The 21,120-nt window shown below is 36.3% G+C and overlaps 1 pseudogene; it reads right to left on the bottom strand.

Annotated features, from left to right (window-relative positions):
* Positions 1–85: 85 nt before the first annotated feature.
* On the bottom strand, positions 86–18,326 carry LOC119042701 (S-phase kinase-associated protein 1-like; annotated as a pseudogene).
* Between the last annotated feature and the right edge of the window lie 2,794 nt (positions 18,327–21,120).

The following is a 21,120-nucleotide window of genomic DNA, read 5'->3' as shown; positions in this document are numbered from 1 at the left end:
CAGTTGACTTGCTGCTGCATTTGTCTACTGTTAGTCTAATATTAAAAGTTATAAACAGCAGTGCAACTAGTATTTGAAACAAACCTTACAGTGTTACAGTGTCGGGCACAACATTTAACTTCTCTTCGTACTACTGGTTCTTTTTGCCTACCTGGGCTTTCTCTTTTTCAGTAAAGTCTATTTTGATGTTGAAGGCCTTGGGAATATCTTGGAGTCCTCCCCTTGATCATATCAGCAACAGTCTTGCATGTAACATTAAGCAAATCTTTGATGTCTAAATAGTTTGCTGCCAGAATAAGTTAAGAAAAAGTTCCTTGGTGAACTTTCAGGAATTCTTGGTCCCATACAGGGATATCATCAGTTCATTTTTCTTTGCTCTTATGACCCTCAGGGAGAAGGAGGGTCATCCTTGTAGTGGGTGCACTACTGAGTGGCCTTTTTCATATCACTGCATTAACCTTTGGTAGAGGAACTGGGTCATCATTGCCTTCACCATCCATTCCAAAATCTTCTAACATGGTCTTGATAGTAACAGATTGTTTGGCAATTTCAAATTCAACTTCAAATCTCTCCATCGGAACTCTGCAACTTAATTGAAGGTTTGTGGGCAGTAGAGAGTGGTCTGGAGGCTGAGAAGAGTGGGGCAGTGTCTGCAGAGACGACAAGGAAAGGCAGAGAACAAGATGACTTTCTTAATGTACAGATTCTGACCAGGAATTTGTATCAAACCCACACCCAAATTCCACACTCAAAAAGACCACACATGAGCAAGGTACAAGAAATAAACACAGATATTCACTTTACACTTGCCCATACACTGAAATCATGTAGTTTGATGTTTATTTGTTCATTTTGTTTTCATTATACAAAATTTAATTCAACCATTTGAATTTTCCTGCAAGCTAAATCTGAATTAACATTTTATTCAGGCCCACATAGGTGTGATCGTGAAAAGAAATCTTGGAGACTGTATGCCATTTCAAGAGAAAAAAAGTTTTCTTGCTTTTTTATGATAGTCAAGAATAATTTTAAAATATGTTCAAGCCACCAATTTCCAGCATATTTTATTTTACTGAAAACTCATCTTCACATTATAGTGTATTAAAATGGTTGTATAGTTTACATATGGGTATCACATGTGGATAGAGCTTCTCAAGCATGGAAAAATATATGCACCTTATGTGGAAGAAATGAAAAACTGTATATATGCCAGAGCCTCTTGAGTCAAGACCACTGAATAGTGATACAATCATTTGGATGCGGATAGGGTCTCTTGTCAAAATGCCCCTTGGACCTCCAGGGCTCCCAACCTCAAGGAGTGACAAAGCCATTCTAAGATTTTGGCCATCCCTGGCAGCCACTGAAGGAATCTTGGTCAATTCTTCCACATCACCTGTCTCCTCTTTCAGAAGGTAAACAAGCCATAGATTCTTCTTGGATTAAAATATATTCTCTTCACATGAACTGGGAATCATTAGACAGGATGCTGGATCTTTCTCAGCTTTAGTGTCCATTTTTATCAGACAAAGGTGGTATTCCTTGCCCTGCTAGGGTGATACTGATGATTAAACTAGTTAGTGTCTGCAAAGGGACTAACCAGATGTGCAAGATCTCTCCTGGCACCTCTTCTGGTTCATTCCACCTGGGACCCAGGCACCCACAGATAGCTCCACTGTCTTGTGATTCTTATCAGAATACATATTTTTCAGCATATATCTTCTTTTTTCTATTTTTATTTCTCTTTCTAATCCTTTTTAATTCTTCCTAGCCTACTTTTCTATTGTAAAGTAAACTTTAGACTAAAGTGTGACATGAATGCAGAAAAGAGCACAAATTTTAAGCACCCAGTGAATTCTGGGGAACACATCCATGTATCTAGAATCTAGATCAAGAAGTAGATCATTACCAGCACCAGAAAGCTCCCTCACACAGAACACCTACTAACCCCACATGGAGGTCACTATCCTGCTGACGTACCTCACCACAAACCAATTCTTCTTGGATTATACAGCATGTACTCTCAAGCCTAGCTTTTCTCACTCCACATTATATTTTAAGAAATTCCCCTTATTGTCTGCTAACTGTATAGCAGGGCTGAGAAAACATTTTCTATAAACGACCAGACAGTAAATATTCTCTCTTTCTGGGCTTTGCGGATCTCTGCCAGACCCCTCAGCTCTGGCATCCTGCACAAAAGCAACCATAATATGTAAACACATGTTTCTGACTGAGTTGTATGCTGATAAAACTTTATTTATGGATGCTGAAATTTAGATTATATGTCATTTTCACATGCTATGAAATAGTCTTCTTTTAACTTTCTCAAAATACTTTATAGTAAAAATATAAAAACCATCCTTGGTTTGCAGGCCAAAAGAAACAGGTGATGGTTCATTTAGGTAGTCTATAATTTATGAATTTTTCCTTTCCATTTTTGATCCAAAACAAAAATTTCTCAATTAAAGCTGATACATATAGAAGCAATGATAATCCTATGTCTAAAGGAAAAATAAAAGCCATTAATTTTAAAGAAAAATTGAACATTTAGTAAAAAACACTTTTTATCAATACCTAGTATCTTTAAAATACATAAAAATACTCTTTAGTAAATCTGCAAAATTGCCTATTATTTTATTTTTATAATAAAATCTGGTTAATCTTAAGTAAGAGTATTTCCTCCCCACCCACAAAAATAGAGAGGGATACACTTTAATTCATTTCTGTTTTAATTATGGGCTTTGCAAGGCGTTGTTTTCTTTTGTGTGGCCATTTAGTCTGTCTGGATTTTCAAACCACTTATTGAAACAATAGGCTTAGATGGAGAGACGTGGGGTCCTATTATAACTTCAATTTTAATAGTGTTTCCATGGGAAAAGTAGTATAAATTTCAGCATTCAACTTACAAATGAACATCTAAAACACAACTAATTTGAAAATTGGAGGTTGCCTATAAACATAATTTATTGAACTATTTTTTACATCCCATTGAAATCCAATAGATGATAAAAAGATAGAATGGGAGTTTGTGGAGGGAAAATAAACTATCACCATTCTTTTCTTCACATATTTAAGAGCAAAAATGTTGAGTGACTTCTCTGAAAACACATCACCACCTGTCATTGTGAGGTATAAGTAGACCTTGACAAACGCTGCTCTAATTAGGGAAATAAGGCAAACACTTCCAAAACATTGGGAAATAATGCAAGTGGTATAGGATTAGGTAACAAATGAGTCTTAGAGACAGCTCATACTATAAGAGTTCACAAGTGGGAGACATCATTATAGGATAGATTAGAAAAAGAAAGTTTCACGGGGAAGGTAAGAATTGAGCTTTGCTTTTGCAATGATGCAATGTGGATAGGTGTTTTGCAGGTAAAATAGTATTCTGAAGATAGGAAATGGTGTGAGCAAAAAAAAAAAAAAGGTAGAACACAGCAAGGCAGATTTCCTTGTCAGAGGAAAACATTTGTTTTTTTGTTACCGAATTGTAGGTGGTCCTTTTATAATTTGGAAGTTAATCCCTTATCAGATAAATGGTTTGCAAATATTTTCTCCAATTCCATAGACTGTCTTTTAATCTTGTAGTGAAACCTGTGTATCAAAGAGATACTGCATTTCCAAGTTTATTGCAGTATTATTCACAATAGCCAAGATACGGAAAAAACTTAAATGTCCATCAAAGAATGAATAAAGAAAATGTGATATAAAAGAATATGCATATGTGTGTATACAAATATATATGTATTTAATTATTTTCATATGCAACAATGAAGGAGGATATTGTCCTGGAGGATATTGTCTAAGTGAAATAAACCAGAGAAAGGCAAACTGTATGAAGCCATTTATTTGATATCCAAGATAGTTAAATTCAAAGAATAAAGAGCATAATGGTGATTGCCAGGGGAAAGAGGAAATGCAGGGTGAAGGTCAAACGGTACAAAGTTTCATTTCTACAGAGTAAATAAGTTCTGATGATTCACTCTATAACATAGTACCTGTAGCTAACAGTATTGCATTATATACTTAAAATTTGCTATGATGATAGATCTTATATTAAGTGTTCTTAACAAATAATAACAGTAGTGATAAAGGAGCAGGTAGAAATTTTGGGAGATGATAGATATGTCTACGGCCTTGAACATGATCATAATTTCATGAGTGGATGTTTATTCCAAACTCATTGTCTTATATACACATTAAATATGTGCAGTTTTTTATGTGTTAATCATACCTCAACAGAGTGGATAAAAAAAGAAAACAGCATTAGTGGACTTATACAGCAGGTGAGTATAGGAGAAAGGTAGATTCAGGTCAGAACTTGGCAGATTTTAAAGACTGGAGAGTAAAGAATTAATAAAGGTAACATTTTAGGAATGATAAACCAAAAGGTATGCTAAGGATGAGTTGGGAGGAATAACCTGAAGGCAAATCAGCCAGTCCCAAAGCCAAGAATATAAGTACATATGTGAAGTGATAAAATAATGATAGCTATGAAAATGGAAAAACACTGATGTGAGATAGGTGGCAGTTAGCAGAAAGGAGAAATCAAATATTCCACTCCACATTTTTAAATGTGTGTAAGTTGGAAAATATTGCTATCACTGACAGAAATAGGGAAGTGTGAGGAAGAAGCTAATTTTAGTGGAAAAGGAGTTTGGTTTTCATTGTGTTGAACTTAATCATTAATCCACAATGGTTCTCTATTGCGTAACAACTTTGACTTTCTACAGGAAATTTTACAGTCTATGACAGGGTGGGGGGGGGGTGCAAAAACACACCCCACAGACAAATTCTGCCCTTCAAACGCTTTTAGGAATAAAGTTTTATTTGGAATACAGCTTGCCCATTTTTTACATATTGCTTCTGGCTGCTTTTGCACCACAACAGCAGATTTGACCATTTGTGACAGAGACTATCTATCCTGCAAGTCTAAAATGAAAACACATTGAGGTTGACTACTGGTTGACAAGAAAGGTACCCTAGGAAGCAGAGACAAAACTTTCCAAAGTCACACAGCTAACCATGGCATCTGCAAGGCACTTCAATAGTTTCTAAGGAAACCTAAGTAAATTCCATGCAATGAAACTTGAAAAACAATTCTGATTCAGATGAAGAAAAGAAACATACCTGAAAGCATGAGGTTCACTGACTGGTGTCCATCAAGTAGATAATCTACAGCCTCAGATTTTTTTGCAGTTTATATACATAATTTTAAGATAAACATACAACCAGAAAGGTAGACTGCTAAAAATGCTGTCACTAGAGTAAAGTCCCAAAGATCTGAAGTTAGGAAATTTTAATGGGTGACAAAAAAGACATTTTAGTATATTCAAAATATCAGGGAGAACCAGAAAGGCATAACAGAATGCAGAGAAGAGTGTGGGCTCCAGAACTGGTCATATTTAGGTTTAAATCTTGGCTTTGTCCTTGTCTTTCCAGGTGAGCTTGGTAGCTTTCCAGCCTGTACACACTGTGGCTTGATTGAGGTTTTTATCTATAAAATATTGATGATAAGCATACCTACCTCAGAGGACTGACGTGAATGAAATATATTTGTTATAGTATGTGGTCCGTAACAAGAGCTCATTGTGTATTTACTTTTGCCACCATTTTTTAGAAGAATTTTTCAATTACAGTTTACATTCAAGACTATTTTGTACCAGTTTGAGGCATAGACCTTAGTGGTCAGACAATCATATACCCTACACTGGGCTTCCCTTATTATCCCAAGCACCTGCCTGGCATTGCACACAGCCTTACCATCATTATTAATTTAAATAGTTTTAAGCATGCTTTGAGAGAATTTTAGAAAGGGAAGTATGAGTTAAAAATAACCTACAAAATAGTATAGCAGAATTATATAGATACAAATATATTATATAGATATATATTACATATACAGATGTTTACATATGTATACATATATTATCAGATATATATATTATCATATATATATACACACACACATAATTTTCCTAGCTTTATTGAGGTATAGTTGACAATGAAAAGTTAAATGTTTGTGTGGCAGATAAGAAGAAACTGGAACCTGATGGGAAAATAGTCACATCCTACATGAAACAGTTGACATGAGGAAAAGTAGACACAGAAGAATCTTCAAAAGTTGTCCTGGCTTTGTAAAGTTTCATGACTACACCTAGAATTAATGAAGTTATAAGGGACAAATCTCAGATCGGTAAGGCCCTAATCATATGATGCTTGTCTGAGCTTTCTGAAGGAAGAATAAATAATTTATTAAATGAGTTCGCACTATGCCCCAGCCCTGTATTATATCAGTTACTTGCATTTTCTCCTTTATGGCTTATATCACTTTGTGGGATGTTGAGATTTCTCTCTAAGGAAAAGAGTCCCTTTGGAGAACCTCTCAAAAGAGAGGAGAATTCTAGCATAAAGTGGTAAAAAATCACAAAATCTATAATATCCATTCAAAACCCAAGGGCTTTGGCCTTCATAATCTATTCCAGGCTGGGCAGAAGGGAAGTAGGCATCATGACTATTTGGAAGCTGAGAGGCTGGAACACAATGGGAGGCTGGTTCAGGAAAGAGGTCTCACAGGACCTGCCTCTAGGTCACATCAACTCTGAGGTTCTTCTTATGTATAGGCAGGGCCACAATAAAAAGTAGAGAAAATGTGTTTCCTGGGAGGAACTCCATTTGTGGATCCTTCAGACCCTGTATTCCTAAGAGGAGGAGAATGAAGAGAATATAGGTTCTAGAAGTATAAAAAGAAATAAAGAAACAAAAATCCACATAAAAGAAAGAATATCTTTTAGAGGACACGTGGATCTATATATTTTTTTGCCTTCCCATTTCTCTATTTCTTTTTTCCCATGCCCTAACCAGATATCTTCCCCTTCATGACCAAAAGGTTCTGGAATTAATATGTTTTGTTGTTTCATTGTTATTTGTCATTATTGTCCATAGAAACATAATGCATGGACTTTAGTACTGAAGAAGTGGGAGGTGTTGCATTGTAGGCCCCCCACCACTACAAGACTAGGAAACCATCTCTAAAGCCTCTCAACTGGGACATGACCCCTTGAAAGTACTGTCATCACCAGGCCCCATTTCCTTTGCATTTCATGATAATTTCCATAAGTCACTGCTGACCCATGGATTTTTTAATGCATTCATTTTCTTTGCTTGCACAATGGACTTAGTTTACCTATTTTGTATCAAGAAGGACACTAATAACCCTACCCATGCCACAGTTGACTATTACTAAGGAAGAAAGTTGGTTTTTATATGACTTACAAAGTATTGTTTAATATGATTCTAAATTAAGCTTTGGAAGTATCCTGAACTATAGCGAAATTATTGGAAAATTTAAAAATATTTGTTTAATTATCTAAGGAGGCCACTTGAGATGGTCACATGAATTTGGCTGTATCATTCCAACACATTCATGAAAAAGAATAAAACATATTCCCTTTTTTATAGTTCCACTTTTATTCTTAGACTACTCTGAAGATGCAACAAAGCATTTTATTTTTATTTTTGCAAAATGAGTTTATCAGCCTTTCTGTGGTTGTCATGGCTATTGCTCCCTTAATTACTATGAGAAAATATAGAAGAAAAGTGGTGTCCCATTACATTTGCTTCTGAGAATGAGTGTTCATAACGTAGTCTGCTGAACAGAGAATGGGATGAAAGGAATACATAAGAAGAGCAAAAGGCACATTTTAATTATGGATGCCATATATGTTACCAGCATTAGAGTGCAGCTATAGCCACCATAGCCTGACTCAAACTGTTAAACAAAATCCTCTCAAATACATAAATGCCCCAATTGTCACCCAGCTGTCTTTTGACTGACATTTAATTTTGAAAGATATGACTGTCCTTTGTATTTCCTGTGCTCTTTACAAACCTGTTTATCAAATGTATAGCACACTTTTGTTTATTATAGCTTATGATTAATCATTCACCAAGGACACAGCCCTTTGTACCTGTTATTGTCAAGCATTTGTTTGGACTGCATTTGACCCTTTGTACCAAGTGGTCTGTGTTGGAACTCTTTGAAAACAATCCACCTGGTTGAATGTGCACAGGGTACTTACTGAAATTCTGTGGCACTGTTGCTATAAAATTCTGCTACATAAGAGAGACCAGAATTACAATTTCACTTAAAAAATCAAACTTATTGTCACCCCAAAATATATCTATTCATCCTGAGTTACTTGTAAGCATTCTGAAGTGAAATTTTAAACACTGTTTTGAACAATGGAGGACTATTTTGTGACAAAGGGTGTTGCATGGAGTATGCCTCTGCAAAAAAACAAGAGAGAGCTGGAACAAGACTTGCCCTCTCTTTGCTTTCAGTGTGATAATCAGAGTTTATTGCAAGTACACCTCAAAGAAGTATATCCATACATATGATTACTTAGTGACCAGAGAATCTTGATCTCCAAAACAACAGCACAGGTCAGAAGGAAGAACAGTATGTGCTACTGCATTTAATTAATCAATCACCATTTAGACAACTCTTAGATGAGTAACTGCCTCAGTTTTAATATCTTCTCTTTCACTTACACAGTCAACAAACATTCATAGCAAGGCTGCCATTTGTGAAGCACCTTGCAAAAATCAATCAGGGTGATCCATGTATTCCAGTAATTTATAATCTCACTCTGGGCATGAATACGCCTATAAGTAACTTCAAAACAAAGTTGTAAATGTGTATGCCACATGTGAAATACAGATAATAATTGTTAAGAGTTCAGAGGGAAATTATATACTTGTAATCTTTTATTCAGAGACCATTTTACAGTATAAATAGATTTGGTGTTAAGGAATGGCAAGTAAGAGCTTGGTGGGAAAAAGATGCCAAGACAAGGAAGTAGAGGCAGTAAAGTTACAGGGCCAAGAATGAATTTAGAAAGTTTGTCTAGACAGGGGAGTTCATGAACAGGGTTAGTCTGAGATATGATTATAAATGAAGGTAATGTAGGTAATTTATTGTATTGTGAGTTTTGATGAGTTGTCAAAGGATGGGAAAAAGGTGCCACATTATCAGATGAAACTAGAATAACTATTTAAGCTCATGAAGTAAGAGAGAACACAGTGTACTATTTTTGTAAATGTAAAATACAATGATATTTACAAATATTATATTATTTTCATACAACTTTTTAATTTAAGAATTTCTCCATGAGAAATCCAATGTACCTACTTCTTACCTGATCTCAGAAGCTGTAAATCCATATACATAAATCTGTAAGGAATTCTCAAAATGTTTAAAAATCAAATAATTTGACATGTTATTTCTGCCCTCCTGGGTTCTGCCCTCCTGAGCTTTGATCTCATAAGTAGATGTTGATGGGGGCTGTGGCAAGTGTGAATCAATTTGTGTTTGTTTATTTGTTTGTTTTCAGAAAAAATCGAATGTTGTCCTTCATATTCTTTAAATTAACAAATATCAGGAAAGGGAAGATGGCTAAGGAGTAGGATGGAGCGGATTCCATTTCCCCCTACACATGGGAGAAAATCCTGGCTGATCTACGGAGGAACAGCGCAAACAGCCAACAGTTCCCCAGCATATATGAAAATAACAGACCAGAAATTGTAGTGGACACTGAAAAACCAGACGATAAGGAAATGGCTACAGGACAGTAGGGTCTCAGGGACCGGAGCAAAGACAGGAACAGCAGCGGTCTCAACCGGTGCCCAGTGCCTGACACCCGGAGTGTCTACCAAGGATCTTCAGAAGCTCCAGGCCTGCTGAAGGGTCCTTGGGAGAGAGCTGGATCATCAGCTCCCTCCCTCCCCGGCAAAGCAAGGTTGGGCAACACTGGGGAGAGACCTGTTTGCTAGAGTTTACAGAGAGGGTGATAAGGACAAAGGGCTGTGATCATCCTCGGACTCTGTGGTCACCAGCTTGGGAGAATTGAGAGATGCAGTGTCAGGCTCTGACTCAGATAGTCACCGTTCTAGCTGGGGGATTAGGCTATGCTGAGAGGCAGGCTTTCTTAAGGAGAAATATTTTGGAAAGTAAATTGAAGGATTCTTCTGCAACAGCTGCCTGGCCTGCTCCCCACCCAGCTTGGCAGTGAACCGGAGGTTGGGCAGAGGGCCTAGAGTCCCCCACAAAACTGGGAAGGGTCTGTGCTAGATCCCTCGGAACCCAGGCACCCTGGCTGGCCTGCATGCCCCCACACCGCAGTCCACAGCGAGGACTCCCGGGGAAAATGGTCTGAAGAGGACTTAGATCCCCTTCGTGGGGCACTGAGGAGAGGCTCCAGGTTAGCTCTTGGGAGAGCACTCACAGAAAGACCACACTAATCAACCCTCAGCCTGCTGCAGCCAGAAAAACCGGTTTGGCCAGTTTGAAACCAACAAGAGATGGGTTTTTTTATTGTTGTTTTAAGCAATCTTTTATCTTTTTAATTTTATTATTGTTTTATCTTTCATTACTTTTTCCTCTCTTTTATTCTTCCCTGTTTTATTCCTTCTTTATTCTTTTTTAACTTATTGCTTTTTTTCTCCTTTCTCCTGCCTTTTTTTCTTTTACTGAAAGTGACACAAGCAACTTGGAACTGCAAAAAGACCAGAATTGGACCCAAAGAGGAGGCATCCCAACAGTAGAGACAGAGAGACAAATTTCACTTTGCTATAGCAGAGAAGCCAGAAGTTGCTGCATATTTTTATTATTATTTTTTTTCATTATTCTCACTTCTTTTATATGTTAATAGTATCTTCGTATTCCTCCTCTTTCTGTATAGGCTTCTTTGCCTAGGCTGGTTATATTGTATCACTTAACAGGTTTCCCCTGTTCTCTCCTCCACAGTGTATTGCTAATTTTTTATACTTCATGCCACTTGTTTTCATTTAGCACACTACCCAAAGTTCTATACCTTCTATTCATGTTATCCAGATCATATAGATTCTGTCATATGATTGTTGCTCTGATATTATTGTAAATAATAGCTGTTCCATACAACTGTAAATACTTCACCACACATCTCCTGGATTTTAGCCCACTTCACAGTTTCCTGAACTCTATTACTATAGTGGTTAACTCTATTTGCTCACACACTACACCTATTTACTATCCTTTACTCTCACCTTAACTCAGAATCTGACCACCCGCAACCTCGCTGCTTTTGAGATCGATCTCACAAGACTTCCCTCTCCAACAAGAGACTTATCTTTTGTACATCCTTTCTTAAAAGTGGCAATTTGGGTTGAAGATAACGGTTAACACTATATATAGCCTAAAGATCTTCTATCTCTTCTCTACCAGCTATGACTGTAAATATCAGAAAATACTCTCCTGCTGTCATAAACCATTTTGCCTCCCCCTCCAACTGATCACAGAAAAAAAGGAGTAGGTGGAAGTGGAGAACACCAGGATACCTGAAGGAGACAGCACCATTGAGTTTCACAGATATTCTACCACAGAAGTTGACACCATAAACCCAGGGAGTCAGAACAGATCAATTTAAAAGCTGAGGCCAACAACAAAAGTCTCACAAAAAATGGGAAGACAAAGAAACAATCCCCAAATGAAAAGAAAGGAGGAAGCCTCAGAAAGAATGTTAGATGAAATAGAGGCAAGTCAACTATCAGATATTGAATTCAAAGCACTAGTTATCAGGAAATTCAAAGAGCTCACAATCAGCTTCCAGAAACTACAGGGGAGCTACAATGAACTCAGCGCAAACTATATCAACTTGAAAAAGGAAATAGAAACTATCAGCAAGGGCCAAGAGGAAATGAAGAATACAATTTCTGAACTGAAGAACACAGTAGAAGAAATTGAAAGCAGAATCAATGAAGCAGAAGATCAGATCAGTGAGTTGGAGGACAAAGTAGAAAAAAAAAAAAAAACTCCCAGAAAGAGCAAGAAAAGAAAAAGGCTCAGAAAGAATGAAGAGGTATTAAGAGAAATGCAAGACAATATGAAATGTAATAATATTCAAATAATAGGGATACCAGAAGGGAAAGAAGAGCAAGGGATAGAAAACCTATTTCAAAAAATAATGAGGAAACACTCCCCTAATTTGATGAGAGAAAAAGTCATACAAATCCAGGAAACACAGGGAGTCCCAATCAAGAAAAACCCAAAAAGGCCCACTTCAAGTCATACCATCATTAAAATGGCAAAATTCCAAGATAAAGAGAAAATCTTAAAGGCAGCAAGGGAGAAGAAAGAAGTAACATACAAGGGAGCCCCAATAAGGTTAGCTACTGACTTCTCAATGGAAACACTCCAAGCAAGAAGAAAATGAAAAGAAATATTCCAAGTAATGAGAAACAGAGGCCTACAACCAAGGCTACTTTACCCAGCAAGGCTCTCAATCTAGATAGAAGGCCAAATAAAGAGCTTCCAAGACAAAAGAAATCTAAAAGAATACGCCTCTACCAAACCAGCTCTACAAGAAATACTAAAAGGACTGCTTTAAGGAAAGAAAGGAAAAGAGGGAGACAGAGAGGAACACAGGTACAAAAATGGCAATGAATAAGTACTTATCAATAATAACCTTAAACGTAAATGGATTAAATGCTCCAATCAAAAGACACAGAATAGCTACATGGATAAGAAAGTATGACCCACACATATGCTGCCTACAAGAGACTTACACAAACTAAAAATGAAGGGCTAGAAACCAATTTTCCAAGCAAACAGACAAGAAAGAAAAGCAGGAGTAGCAATACTCATATCAGACAAAATAGACTTCAAAAAAAGGGCTATAAAGAGAGACCCAGAAGGTCACTTCATAATACTCAAGGGAAGAATCCACCAAGGAAACATTAACATTGTAAATATATATGCAACCAACACAGGAGCACCCAAATATATAAAGAAAATCTTAGAGGACTTCAAGAAAGATATCGACAGTAACACAATTATTGTAGGGGATTTTAACACCCCACTATCAAAAATGGACAGATCTTCCAAACAAAATATCAACAAAGATATTGTGGCATTGAACAATGCCCTAGATGAAATGGACTTAACTGATATATATAAAGCCCTTCATTCCAAAGAGGGTAAATACACATTTTTTTCAAATGCACGTGGAACATTTTCAAACATAGACCACATGATAGGACACAAAACGAACCTCAACAAATTCAAGAAAATTTAAACCATACCAAGCATTTTCTCTAACTACAAAGGACTGAAACTGGAACCCAAGCCCAAAGGAAATAACCCCAAACACCCCAAATCATGGAGACTGAATGGTATGCTATTAAACAACAAATGGGTCAAGAATGAAATTAGAAAAAAAAATTTAAAGTTTCTGGAAACAAATGAAAATGAACTTACAACAACACAAAATTTATGGGACACAGCAAAGTCAGTCCTGAGAGGGAAGTTCATAGCTCTACAGACCTATCTAAAAAAGATACAAACATTTCAAATAAACAACCTAACCCTATACCTACAAGAACTGGAAGAACAACAACAAAGACAGCCCAGAGCAAGTAGAAGGAAGGAAATAACCAAGATTAGAGCAGAATTAAATGACATAGAGACTAAAAGCACAATTCTAAGGATAAATGAATCCAGGAGCTGGTTTTTTGAAAAGATAAATAAAATCGAGAAGCCTTTCAGTAGGCTCATCAAGAAAAGAAGAGAGAAGACCAAAATAAACACAATAAAAAATGAAAGAGGAGAGATTGCAACTAACACCACAGAAATAGAAGGGATTGTAAGAAATTACTATGAAGAACTGTATGCCAAGAAATTTGAAAACCTAGGGGAAATGGACAAAGTTCTACAAAAATATAATTTTCCAAAACTCAGTGAAGAAGAAGCAGAAAGCCTGAACAGACCAATAACAGCAGATGAAATTGAAGCAGTAATCAAAAACTCCAATCACACAAAAGACCAGATGGTTTCACAAAAGAATTCTACAAAGCATTTAAGGAAGAGCTAACCTCTATCCTTCACAGACTATTCCAAAAAATCCAAAATGGTGGAAGACTCCCAAACTCTTTTTATGAAGCCAACATCATCCTAATTTCAAAACCAGGTAAATACACAACAAAACAAAAGAAAACTTCAGGCCAACATCACTGATGAACATAGACGCTAAAATCCTCAACAAAATATTGGCAAATCATATCCAACAATACATTAAAAAGATCTTACACCATGACCAAGTGGGATTCATCCCAGGGATGCAAGGATGGTTCAATATTCACAAATCAGTAAATATAATACATCACATAAACAAAAGCAAAGAAAAAAATTACATGATCATATCAATAGATGCGGAAAAAGCTTTTGATAAGGTACAACACCCATTCATGATAAAAACACTCAGCAAAGTGGAAATAGAGGGAGCATTCCTTAATATAATAAAGGCCATATATGAGAGACCTACAGCCAACATCATATTCAACAGGCAAAAACTAAAATCTCTTCCACTAAGATGAGGAACAAGAGAATATTGTCCACTTTCACCAATTTTATTCAATATAGTATTGAAAGTTTTAGCCACAGTGATCAGAGAAGAAAAAGAAATAAAAGGCATCCAAACTGAAAAGGAGGGAGAAAAAACTGTCACTGTTTGCAGGTGACATAATAGTGTATGTGGAAAATCTTATAGATTCTACTCCAAAACTGCTCAACCAAATAAACGAATTTGGCAAAACAATGGGATACAATGTCAATATCCAGAACTCAAATGCATTTTTGTATACTAATAATGAAACAGCATAAACAGAAATCGAGAAAAAAATCCCATTCAATATAGCAAAAAGAAAAATAAAATATCTGGGAATAAACTTAACCAAAGAGGTAAAAGACCTGCATACAGAAAACTACACAATACTGAAGGAAGAAATCAAGGAAGACACAAACAAATGGAAACATACCGTGTTCATGGATTGGAAGAATTAACGTCATCAAAATGTCCATACTACCCAAAGTGATTTACAGATTCAATGCAATACCTATTAAAGTACCCATGGCATATTTCATAGACATAGAACAAACACTCCAAAAATTTATATGGAACCATAAATGACCCCGAATAGCATCTGCAATGTTGAGAAAGTTGGATGAATCACAATACCTGATACCAAACTGTATTACAAGGCCACTGTAATCAAAACTGCCTGGTACTGGCATAAAAACAGGCACATAGACCAATGGAACAGAACAGAGAACCCAGAAATAAACCCAAATCTCTATGGCCAATTAATATTCAACAAAGGGAGCAGTAACATAAAATGAAATAAAAATAGCCTTTTCAAGAAATGGTGTTGAGAGAACTAGACAGCTACGTGCAAAAAAATAAAACTTGATCACCAACTTACATTATACACCAAAGTAAATTCAAGGTGGATAAAAGACTTAAATATAAGCTATACACCATTAAAGTCCTAGAGGAGAACATTGGCAAGAAAATCTCAGGTATTTCATGCAGCAACTTTTTAATGACACGTCCCCTAGAGCAAAGGACATAAAGGAAAGAGTAAACAAATGGGATCTCATCAAAATAAAAAGCTTCTGCGTGGGAAATATAGAATCTAAAGAACTTGAGACATCTGGTCATAAACTAAAGGGGGAGAATGGTGGGGGAGGGGTGTGCAGGATGGAGGGGATTGAAGGGGGAATAGAACAACTGTAATGGCATAATTAATAAAATATATTTAAAAAGCTTCTGCATAGCTAAAGAAAACAGTGTTAAAATAAAAGGAGAACTAACTGTATGGGAAAATATATTTGCCGATGATACCTCAGACAAGGGTTTAATCTCCAAAATATACAAAGAACTTACACGACCCCACTCTAAGAAGACAAGCAACCCAATTAAAAAATGGGCAAAGGACTTGAACAGACACTTCTCCAAGGAGGACATATAGAGGATCCAGAGAAACATAAAAAGATGCTCAATATTGCTAGCTATCAGAGAGATGCAAATTAAAACCACAATGAGATGCCACCTCACACTTGTCAGAATGGCCATCAAAGCAACAAACATCAAATGTTGGAGCGGTTGTGGGGAAAAGGGGTCCTTAGTTCACTGTTGGTGGGATTGCAGACTGGTACAACCACTATGGAAAACACTATGGAGTTTTCTAAGAAAACTAAAAATGAATATGCCTTTTGACCCAGCAATTACACTGCTCGGAGTATATCCTAAGAACCCTGAAACACCAATCTAAAAGAACCTATGCACCCCAATGTTCATAGCAGCACAACTTGCAATAGCCAAGAGTTGCAAGCAACCTAGGTGCCCATCAGTAAATGAATGAATCCAAAAACTACGGTACATTTACACAATGGAATTCTATGCAGCAGAGAGAAAGGAGCTCCTACCCTTTGCAATGGCATGGATGGAACTAAAAAGCATTATGCTGAGTGAAATAAGCCAGGTGTTGAAAGACAAATACCTTATGATCTCACCTTTAACAGGAACCTAAACAACAAAACAAATAAGCAAGCAAAATATAACTAAAGACACTGAAATCGAGAACAGGCTGAAAGGGACCAGAGGGGAGAGGGGAGGGAATTTCAGGGGAAAAAATGGAAGGATTCACAGGAACAAGTATAAAGGACACATGGACAAAAACCAAGGGGGATGGAAATGGGAGGAAGTTGTGGAGCACTGGGGTGGGGGGCTGGGATGGATTTAAAAGACAGAAAACTGTACTTGAACAATAATTAAATTTAAAAAAAGAATCAGAAGAAAACAAATATCAAAATCTGACTATAAACTATGCCAATATCATAACTTGAGACTGATTTTTGCTAAAAATTATTTTCAAAAATGGCAAATGGTCCAAATTGTCAAAGGAATTTATTTTCATTTCTGAAAAAAAGCTTCAAAATCCCAATGCTTACCCTGGAGGCAAAAAAAGGTACTAACTTCAGAAATGGTGGGAGGTTCTGCTCTGATATCCACTTGTACATAGTCCACACTTATCCATTCACATATTTCTTACTTCCTACCTCTTTCATGAAACATTTATGAATGTCTATCGTATTCCAGAGTGGCCTTTCTTTGAAATTATGGTATCCAGAGATAAAAGGATATTTTATTTCTGGTTGAAAGTGTCACTCGGAAAGAGACAAATATAAAACAATGACTCATTTAATCCTCTCTTCAACTAACACATGGTATTCCATACCCTGGAAAATACTAAGAAAAATAAGAAATGCTCTCCCTCAGAGAACTTCCACTTTGGTCTCCTCTCCAATCTAGAGTCTCATAGCAGTCCTCTACAAGCTTCTGTATTGATCATTGCCTGATATGTGTTTGAATAAGACCAACTGTGAATACATTGTAAAAACACATTTATTATCATCCTCATTCACTTAATGGCCAATTCCCTTCAGATATTTGAAAACATGAAATTCTAACCTGTGAAAGAATGGCTTCTTATTGTTTTGTTGTCTTTGCTTATCTTAATTTTTTTTATTTCATCTTTAGGTTATAAGTACATTTCAAAATAATTAGTTAAATCTTTTTTTACTTAAATACTTGGTATTTACTGATTTGAGAAATAGAAAAATCAATTTGTTATTCCACTTATTGATACATTCATTGGTTGATTCTTGTATGTGCCCTCACTGGGGACCAAACCCACAACCTTGGCACAATGGGATGATGCACTAACAACTTAGCTGCACCAACAACTTAGCTACCTGGCTGAGGTGAGCAACTAGTTAAATCTTGATCACTTATGGGAATTTACAGTGATAAAGCTTGGACTATCTAAAGCAGTTCCAAAAGCTTTATGGAAATCTAATTCACAAACCATATAATTCACTCTTTTATAGTGTACAATTCAGTTTTTTTTTAATGTATTCAAAGAGTTTTAAAACCATTGCCACTGTATAATTATCACTTACATACTTTCTGTATCTATGGATTTGCCTATTCTGGAAGTTTCATATAAATGGAGTCAAACAATAGGTGGTCTCTTGTTATTGCTTCTTTCACTTGGCATAATAATGTTTTAAAGGTTCGTCCATGTTGTAGCATGCATACAAACTTTATTATTTTTATAAAATATTGAATATTCCATTGTATAAACATACCACATTTTGTTTATCCATCCATCTGTTGATGAACATTGGGTTATTTCCAATTTTTCTATTATGAAAAATGCTGATAAGAACATTCGTGTGCAGAAATGTTTTGCATAGCCATAAGTTTTCACTTCTCTTGAACATGTACCTAGGGGTAAAATTTCTGGGCCATATGGTAATTCTAGGCTTAATATTTTGAGGAAATGCCAAAGTATTTTCCAGAGAGGCTGCACCATTTTACATTCCCACCTGCAATGGCTGAGAGTTCTGATTTCTCCACATCATTACCAACACTGGAATTTTGTACTTGCATGTGGATAATATGTCTTAACTTCTGAGAATTTATTTCAAAGAATATGATGAAAGCACACTATAACAATCTTTTTAGAGGAGGTGAGAGATGGCATCCTTTGTTCACACTGATAGCTTCTCAAATCCCTTTGCCACCCTGCATGCCAGGATTTGAGAATTTCTGAAAGGGAATTCCCCACAGCCATTTCACACTCTCCATGTGGCACAGTCATTCTCTCAAGCTCTCCCTGGAGAAGGAGAGCACAGGGCTTTGAGGCCTTCCATGGATCTACCTAACTCAGACAAAGAATATAGTGTGTAAGCTGAGAGAAATCAGGGGATGTATGTTCTTTAGGACTGTAAGGCTTAAGAACTCATGTTTTGCCTCCCATTTCATAGAGGTTATTTACACATTTGAATTGGAACTTCAACTTTTTTCATGACTACTGTGAATCTTTTATGAACTCAGTGCCCAGTAATCTGATAAAGTTTTTATAGTGTTAATGGCCAAATATTTCCCTCAGGCACATTCCTTAGGCAAAATTAAGATGCACAGCATGCTCCAAGATGATAGCCAGTGAATTTTCAAAAATTCATGACTTGAATAACATGCTCAATTTACACACCTTTTAAAAGTTAGCACAGATTGCTATACTTGAAGTTCTATTGAAATGCTATCATGTGAAAATTTATAGTGTGCTCAGGGCAAGAGTTCAATCTTACTCAACATGGAACTTCATAAGTAAATAACCATACAATATGCATAATTTTAGATATGAATGTGTATGCAAAAGTGATTTTGACTTAACAAGATAAGGTAAATGGTCTTTGGTAAATTATGTTGGCATGTTTACATCACATGTTACTATTTGAAACTGTTAAATCACACACACATGCACATAAACACATTATTGGGCAACACCATCCTTACGGTCTTACTCCCAATACACTACTGTCATAAAGTGCTTTACAGGTCCCAGCATTTTTAGTCCCTAAAAGATGCTAAATAATTCTAAATGTTCCATAGTTTTTTTCCAAGTATTTGGTACTTTTTTTCAAAAGGACCAAAAAACTATGGTACATTTACACAATGGAATTCTATGCAGCAGAAAGAAAGAGCTCCTACCCTTTGCAACAGCATGGATGGAACTAGAAAGCATTATGCTAAGCAAAATAAGCCAGGCAGTGAAAGACAAATACTGTATGATCTCACCTTTAACAGAAATCTAATCAACAAAACAAACAAACAAGCAAAATATAACCAAAAACACTGAAATTGAGAACAGACTGACAATGACCAAAGGGGAGAGGGGAGGGAATTTCTAGTATAATTGAAGGAACTAGTATAATGGACACATGGACAATAACAAGGAGGGGTGGAGTCAGGAGGGAGGTGGGGAGGGATGGGGGGTGAGCTGGGATGGGGGTAAAGGGCAAAAAACTGTACTTGAACAATTAAAAAATACATAAAAAATAATTCTAAATGTTGCTAAAATTATTAGATTATACAGTTCTCAAAGGTATTAATCTCTATTTATTGTGACCTTTTATACTCTTACTATTCTGGATATTGAGTCAATGTCAGTGACTGTGGCTGATGAATTTTCTCGTGCACAAAAATTGGGCAAATGGAAAGAGGTTTCAGTATACCTCCAGAGACCTGTAGTTTCTTCTACTTTTAACTGAAGGATATTGTCTCCATTCTCTGCCTCCTGGTGCTGACCAAGTCCTTTACAGTAGACATTACAAACTTAGCAATTCCTTTCCTTAATTGCTCAAGATACTGTAACCTAGATAAAAGATTACAGCTAAAACCACCCTATTGCCTCAAGTACAGAGTTAGAACTTGGGGAATCTTTACACATGACTAACTTCACCAGGCCACGTTCTGGTAAAAGACAACCCAAAATTTCAGTTTGTCAAATACTCTATGAAGACTCTAGGGAGAATTGCATGTCCCACTCCACTCTTATGGACCTCCATCTCAGTGCCTTCATCCCCTGCCCTCATCAGCATGTGTCCATCTCTCCCTAGAAGGTACACCATGGGGCAAGACTCAGGTCTTGACTATGTTTGTTCCTTTAGTGTCTGTATTAAATACCTAAATATGGTAGGTATTTAATAAATGCTTGATTGATGATCACCATCATTCCCTAATTCTCTTGCAAAAGAAAAAATATCTATTAACACTTCCACTAAGTTGCACACATTTATTAGTATAGGGAAAGCAAAACTTTATCTTTACCCTCTTAGGGAATCCAGTTGGTCCTGAGAATTAAGTTAACATAAAACAGATTACCAGGTGAAAACATGTAGATTTTTACGTGAACATGGGAGGCCCTATGAAAAAATGAAAATCCAGAAAAGTGGCAAAATCTCAGTGCCCATATATTAGATTGAACAAAAAGAGGCAAATGTGGAAAAGTGATCCTTTCATAAGGTTGCTTTAGAGAAATGAATAGTTTTATGTGTTTATATTTATGTGTTTTAGGACAGTGCTTGACATTTCATCAGTTCTATATAAATATGAATTATTACTTGAAGTTCAAGAAAATAAAATGTTCTGGTGAGTGTGGCTCAGTTGGGGTGTCATCCCATTAACCTGAAGGTCATGGGTTTAGTCCCCAGTCAGGGTGTGTATAAGAGACAACTAATTAATGTTTCTCTCTCACATCAATGTTTCTCTCCCTCTTCCTCTCCCTTCTTTTCTTGCTTCTAAAATCAGTAAGCATGTCCATGGGTCAGAATTTCTTTTAAGTTTCTAAAAAATTAAAAAGAAATGATCTGTCTAGGTAAATGATATTTCTACCATATTT

Source organism: Artibeus jamaicensis, unplaced genomic scaffold (genome assembly GCF_021234435.1).
Source record: "Artibeus jamaicensis isolate MK-2021 breed Jamaican fruit bat unplaced genomic scaffold, CSHL_Jam_final contig_559, whole genome shotgun sequence".
NCBI classification, from domain to species: Eukaryota; Metazoa; Chordata; class Mammalia; order Chiroptera; family Phyllostomidae; genus Artibeus; species Artibeus jamaicensis.
This window is presented reverse-complemented; position numbering and strand designations above follow the sequence as displayed.